Below are 6,000 nucleotides of genomic sequence, written 5' to 3'. Positions count from 1 at the left end.
CCCAGACTGTGTCGGGTGTGCTAGTGCCCATATGGCTAAAAAAGGAGAATTTGCCAGGTCTGTCTCCATTGGTCCGACCGTTGAAGATAACAAATCCATTCTCCTCCATGCATTCAAGGAATGGTAAGCAGCGGTTATTCTGGAGATTGTCCTGCATGATACGATCAGGATGAAGGGAATCCTTCAACTACTGCCTTCAACTACTGCCTCATCAACTTCATTGAGAGTACCGAGTCTTGTGTTGAAATCACCGCCAATGACTATTAAGTCTGCTTGAACTGTAATTTGGATGCTGTCCACCAGATTATGAAACAGGGTGAGGAACGTCTTGAAGTCAAATTTTTGATCAGGTGTCACATAAATTGAGCCAATGATTGCTGTTATGTCCTTGAGTGTTACCTTGACGAAGATCCACCACTCACTAATATCAATTATTTCAACAGGAAGATTTTTATCAGATAAAGTGAGGAGACCACCAGATGGTCTTCCCACTCCAGGCGTAGCTTGTGCGAAGGCCCACGTTGGTGTATAATTCGCAAATCGACTATGCAAAAATGTTGTTTGTTGTGTTTTCCGAGTTTCCGATGCGCAAATGATTTCAGATTCTACGATGTTATCTCTTTGATGGAGGTTGTGTAAACTATTGATGTTCCAAAATGTAATACGATGGGCAGTAACCCCTGATTTCTCGCTTATGGAAGAGCGGGAGGACACTATACGTTTTTTGACTGTGATTGTGTTGAGACAGCAGCTCCGCTGCTTAACGAACCATTGTTTACGACCTCTGTAGTATTAGGTGGGAGGTGTTTCACGAGCTGCTCATGGGTGTACCACTTGCCATCAACTAGGAGTCTGAGGTTACCAACTTGAACTTTTCTGCCTTCTTCTCTGAGGCGTTTGGCGAAACCACGAATGTCTCGTGCAGTTTTAGAGTCCTTCGGCGTGAGATCGTGGTCAATATAGATCTTATTGTGTTGTTGAGACTGCCACAGTGTTTTCTTCTTGGATAGAATCTTCACTTTATTATCGCAGGTGTTGACTGTAGCGCGGATAACGTCTTTGTTCTTTCCCAGGGCCACAGAGCTGAGTATGCATTTTTCAACACCCATTGACCTCGATAGAAAGTTATCAAGGTGTTCGCTTGTGACACCGGCACAGTTTGGAATTCCCTTAATAATAATATTATTTTTCCTCGAAAGTGTATCCATCCCCTCCCTGTGGTATTCTTCTATTCTCATTTCTAATTGCTCTTGATCGGCTCGAAGGCTCTGAATGGTATCCGTGTATGGCTTGCCATTCACATCGCTGGAGAGGCACTGTAGCAGTTCAGCATTATCCACTTTTTGCTTTAAAGTATTAAGCTCCTTCTCAAGATTCTCAAACCTCAAATTCGTGTCTGTCTTGTGTTGATTAAGCAGAGAAACCAGTTCACTGTGTTTGTTTGCAGCTGTTGATTTGTCTTCAGCTCTCCATTTTTCCATGTGCATATACAGCTCTTGTAGTGTGTTTATGGCTGGAGGTTGCTGAGGGGGGAGGTTTATGCTAGAGTGATTTTCGTTGTATGTATCCATTGTGAGGCCTTGTGGGAGCGATCCCGAAAGCATATTGTTACTACTACTGGCACTGGAGGCAGCTTTCTTTACTGGAGTAGCTGGTGAATCCTCTGGATACTCAAGCTTACGTTTCTTCTCTGTTGAGGATATACTAATCTTCCAGTTGGCCAAAGACGTGAGAGATCCACAAGAAAGAGTGCGTTGCCTATTAAGTCTGGTTACTGTTGTTGGACGGCCGCTTTTCTTTTTGACAGCACGGCTTGGAGTGCGTTGGCTTTCGGCTGTGTCCGTGGAGCCGTCTGTAACAGCTGTATGATTCAGCTGGGATGGTTGCGGAATTGTGTTTTGCACACAAGCAAGGTCCTCTATGGAAGATTCAGATAACGACACTACTGCGGAGTCTGAATCGATCTCTTGGATCCCTAGATTATCGACTTGTTTTTCAGACATTAGATCCTTTCGGACATAACCTCTGCACCAAATTTCATCACCAATTTCACACTTCAACTATTTAATGCATAAAAAGACACTAAAATTAATTATTTGAAAATAAACGGCACGCGTGACTGTACTTAACGAGTATAAATTTGTGAGAGATGTATGCCGGAGATGTTAGATAAAGGACTTCACTGTAAGAGCTGATGAGCGGCACGTCATCACGCGTTAACCGTTGAACGGGTCCCCCATATATATATATATATATATATATATATATATATGCACAGCGTACATATACGCCTCCATATATACTACATGTGGCTATCCTACTCGCCTTTTCTCTGAGAGGCCACTGCGTCAAATCGGAGGCGACCTCCGGGTTTAACCCAACTTTTTGAAATGGGCGATTCCACAATTCTGGAGTTCAGGACGCCACGCACACCACCCACATTTCGCGATGTTAAGACCCAGAGGGATTTAACCCGGAAAGAGTATGTTTTTCGAGCGGGGGACCGAAAAATTTGCAAACATCGGAGGCGACTACGTCTGTTTGATGTAGCGGAGGCCAGTTGTAATTGCGTGCAAAATGTATATATATATATATATATATATATATATATACTAGGGGGCTTCGCCCCCTGCTCGCTTCGCTCGCTCCCCCTCCTCCTATGACCATTTCAATGTGACCGTTTTATTTTTTACTTCAACTTCAACTATTTTTGTTGAAGAAAGGCTCTAACCAACGCCTTTCTCAGTGAGGTACAACCGCTCAAATTTTCTATCTATCCATATAAATATAGATCCATAGGAAATTTAATTATTTACCTCCCCTTAAAATGCAGGGACAAGGCTCCATCCAACGCGCTTGTCCAGTGAGGCTCAACCATTCAATATTTTTCACTCATTGACATACAGTTTAATGTATTGATGTATTCAACATCAAATCATCTAATGATGAAAAGATATTAAATACATGTGAATCATTCAATTATATCGAAATCAATGAAAAATTTGACAAGTAGCCCCCCCTAATCTATGGGAAGATGATAAAGATTAAGAATTGCATAGTTTGCACTGTGTATTTTTTTTTCTTACCTTCTTTCTTCTCAGTGTTTCATTATACTCACGAATTCATTTCTTTACTCACGAATTTGGAAGGCAATCTATTAGAACCAATCATTTTTATTCTTCGATTCCAATTTTTTCCATAAAACCAATGGTTATACAAGTTCGAATTATTTGATTTGGATTCATCACCCACCATTCATACTCGTTGATATTCATGAAGTCGTGAATCGGGTTGAAACGAACATAATTCCCTATTGTTGGGCATGCTCGTTCAATTATTAATATCTATTGTTGATAAAATACTCTTAATTCTTATAATTTCTGTCCTTATATAATCTTATATTTTCATCATGTTTCATCTTACTTTATTGTGATGCATTGAGTCTCTAAAATCAATAATAGAATAAGTTTCTCCACCAAATACTATAATTTTGTAGTATGTTTCATCACAGCATAACATAAAAGTCCAACATGGTGTTTTGTTAATTGTGATCATTCCTATCGAATGATTACATCTTCCAATCAGCCTACATATAGATTAGAAGCATATATTATCACTAATAAACATGAACTTTTAGATAATAACTCCAGATGATAAATATATATTTGAAATTACTGTCTTGGAATTCCTTCTGGAATATCTTTCGGGATCGGTGCAGGGTAAGTGATATTATTGGTCGACATTGTCCTATTTAAACATTACAAGTCATGTTATACGCAGTGAGATAAATGTGGATTATGTCCTTTGCTATATACTTGTCAGCGAGTGGTGAGTTGTTCAATATTTATATGACTGACGATTCGATTGAGTTTTCAGATACTTTGAAATTTCCAGTAGAAGTGAAAAATTCATGTTTACAAATGAGAATTCTGTTGATAATTTTTTAATACTTATCATTTTCTAAAATTTCTTCTTCAGTTTATATTTATTTCATTTTGATATATTCAATTTTTACTTTTTCATTCTATGCGCCGTCTCCTGATGTTTTCCTTTTTTTTTGCGATTCTCCAGTCGAAGTTCGTTTTATTCCTTGCTCTCTCCTTTCATTCCTTGCACTTCTATAGCTACGATTACGATGGTTCCGCCTTGATGGTTTTGGCCTTTCTTCTTTCATTTCAATGGCACCATCTCCATAATCCATATGATTTAGAATTTTTTGAATGGTGCACATACAGAATCTACAATTACTTGTTTCCATTATTTCATATTCAAACTATTAATTAGTTTCATGCACCATAATGATACTAACCTCTTTATGGTTAATGGTTCGATACATCGTCGTGGAATGGTTTGTAATTCATTCAGCGTTAAATTGTTGACAACATTATCGACAATGCCTCTTACATAACCTTCATCATAATTTTTCGCGCTACTTTCCCATTTTTCCAAATGTTTGGAGAGCATCAAATCCGAACCATCATCGAGTACTTTTTTAAATTAATTTTGTTAATCAATAATTCAAGTTTTATAAAAATTATTTCAATAAATTTAGCTTATTCCTTACAATCTTTGCAGGTTTCAAATTCCATCATTTCATCTTCCATAATTATTAACACCTAAGAATGGGGTTTGTATTAGTTGATTATGTGTTCTGATCCATTGTCATGAATTGAAAGACAGCGTGACGATTTCAGAATTAATAATTTTTTATATTTGATCGAGTTTCGTTTATGTGAAGGATTTAGCATTATTCAAGTCACATTAACGCCTCTCCTTGTCAACCTCCTGGTTTTTTCACGGAGTCCCGTTAAGATGAATTGTAATACTATTTTCTTCTATTCAAAACTTCTTGATAAACAATATTATGAATCTCTTCTTTATCTTTTTCAGTATTATTTCCAACTATTTTAATTTTTAGTCCAGAAATGGTTCTACATCGTGATAAAGCGACGTATAATTGTCCGTGGCTGAAAATTGGTGATTTCTGATTGAGATAGATTCCCACTCGATCAAACGATTGTCCTTGAGCTTTATTGATCGTCATAGCGAAAGCCAATCGAACTGGAAATTGTGTCCGATTTAAAATGAATGGTAATTCTGTATTGTCTTTTGTATTTAAGGTTATTTTAGGAATCGTAGCACAATTTCCACCTTTATCTCCAGTTAATATTGTACAATACAGAATTTTATTCGATACTTTTCGAACAATTAGTCGAGTTCCATTACAAAGACCGTCTGCTATGCATATGTTCCGTATTAGCATAACGACAGCACCAATTTTTAATCTCAATTTGAATCGAGGTAGGCCGGCGATATTCAATTTGTTCAAGTATTCCGGTTGGAAACGTAACATGATATCGTCTCCACTGCTGGCATCACTATCACTTGAAGTCGCCATATCTTGACCTATCGATTCTATTATTTCTCCAGGAAATTCTTTCAATACTTGTTCATTTAACATATTCACTTGATCATTCAAAGCAGCTAATAGTACACATTTAGCTAGATTATCTTCATTGAAATCATTGTTGTATACAGCTTCTATCAGATTTTCGCAGAGAATATTATTATCAATTTTCACTGTTTCTATGTCTCCATTGCCAATTTTCAATAACCATTTATTAAAATCTTTTCCATCACTACGCATATTAATTTTCAATGTGTAATGTTTCATCAATTTCCAAAACGCCAGTTTTGTTGCACATGCATTCACAATTTGTTTCCGTCTTGCACGTTTCACAATAGGTAAGATTTGCCGAAAATCTCCTCCAAATAGTAGACATTTCCCACCAAATAATTCTTCTGATTTCATTAAATCTTTGAGAGTAACATCAATCATTTTCAAGGCGATACCAGGGATCATTGACGCTTCATCCCAAATTATGATATCAACTTCTGTTAAATTTCTTTTTGCACGTCTAGTAAGATAAATAGGATTTATATCATCATATGTTTCCGGTAAATTGATTGGTAATTTAGTAAATCTATGAGCAGTCCGTC

The sequence above is a fragment of the Diachasma alloeum genome, unplaced genomic scaffold, assembly GCF_001412515.2.
Source record: "Diachasma alloeum isolate Michigan unplaced genomic scaffold, Dall2.0 Dall_scaffold_00650, whole genome shotgun sequence".
NCBI lineage: Eukaryota > Metazoa > Arthropoda > Insecta > Hymenoptera > Braconidae > Diachasma > Diachasma alloeum.
This window is presented reverse-complemented; position numbering follows the sequence as displayed.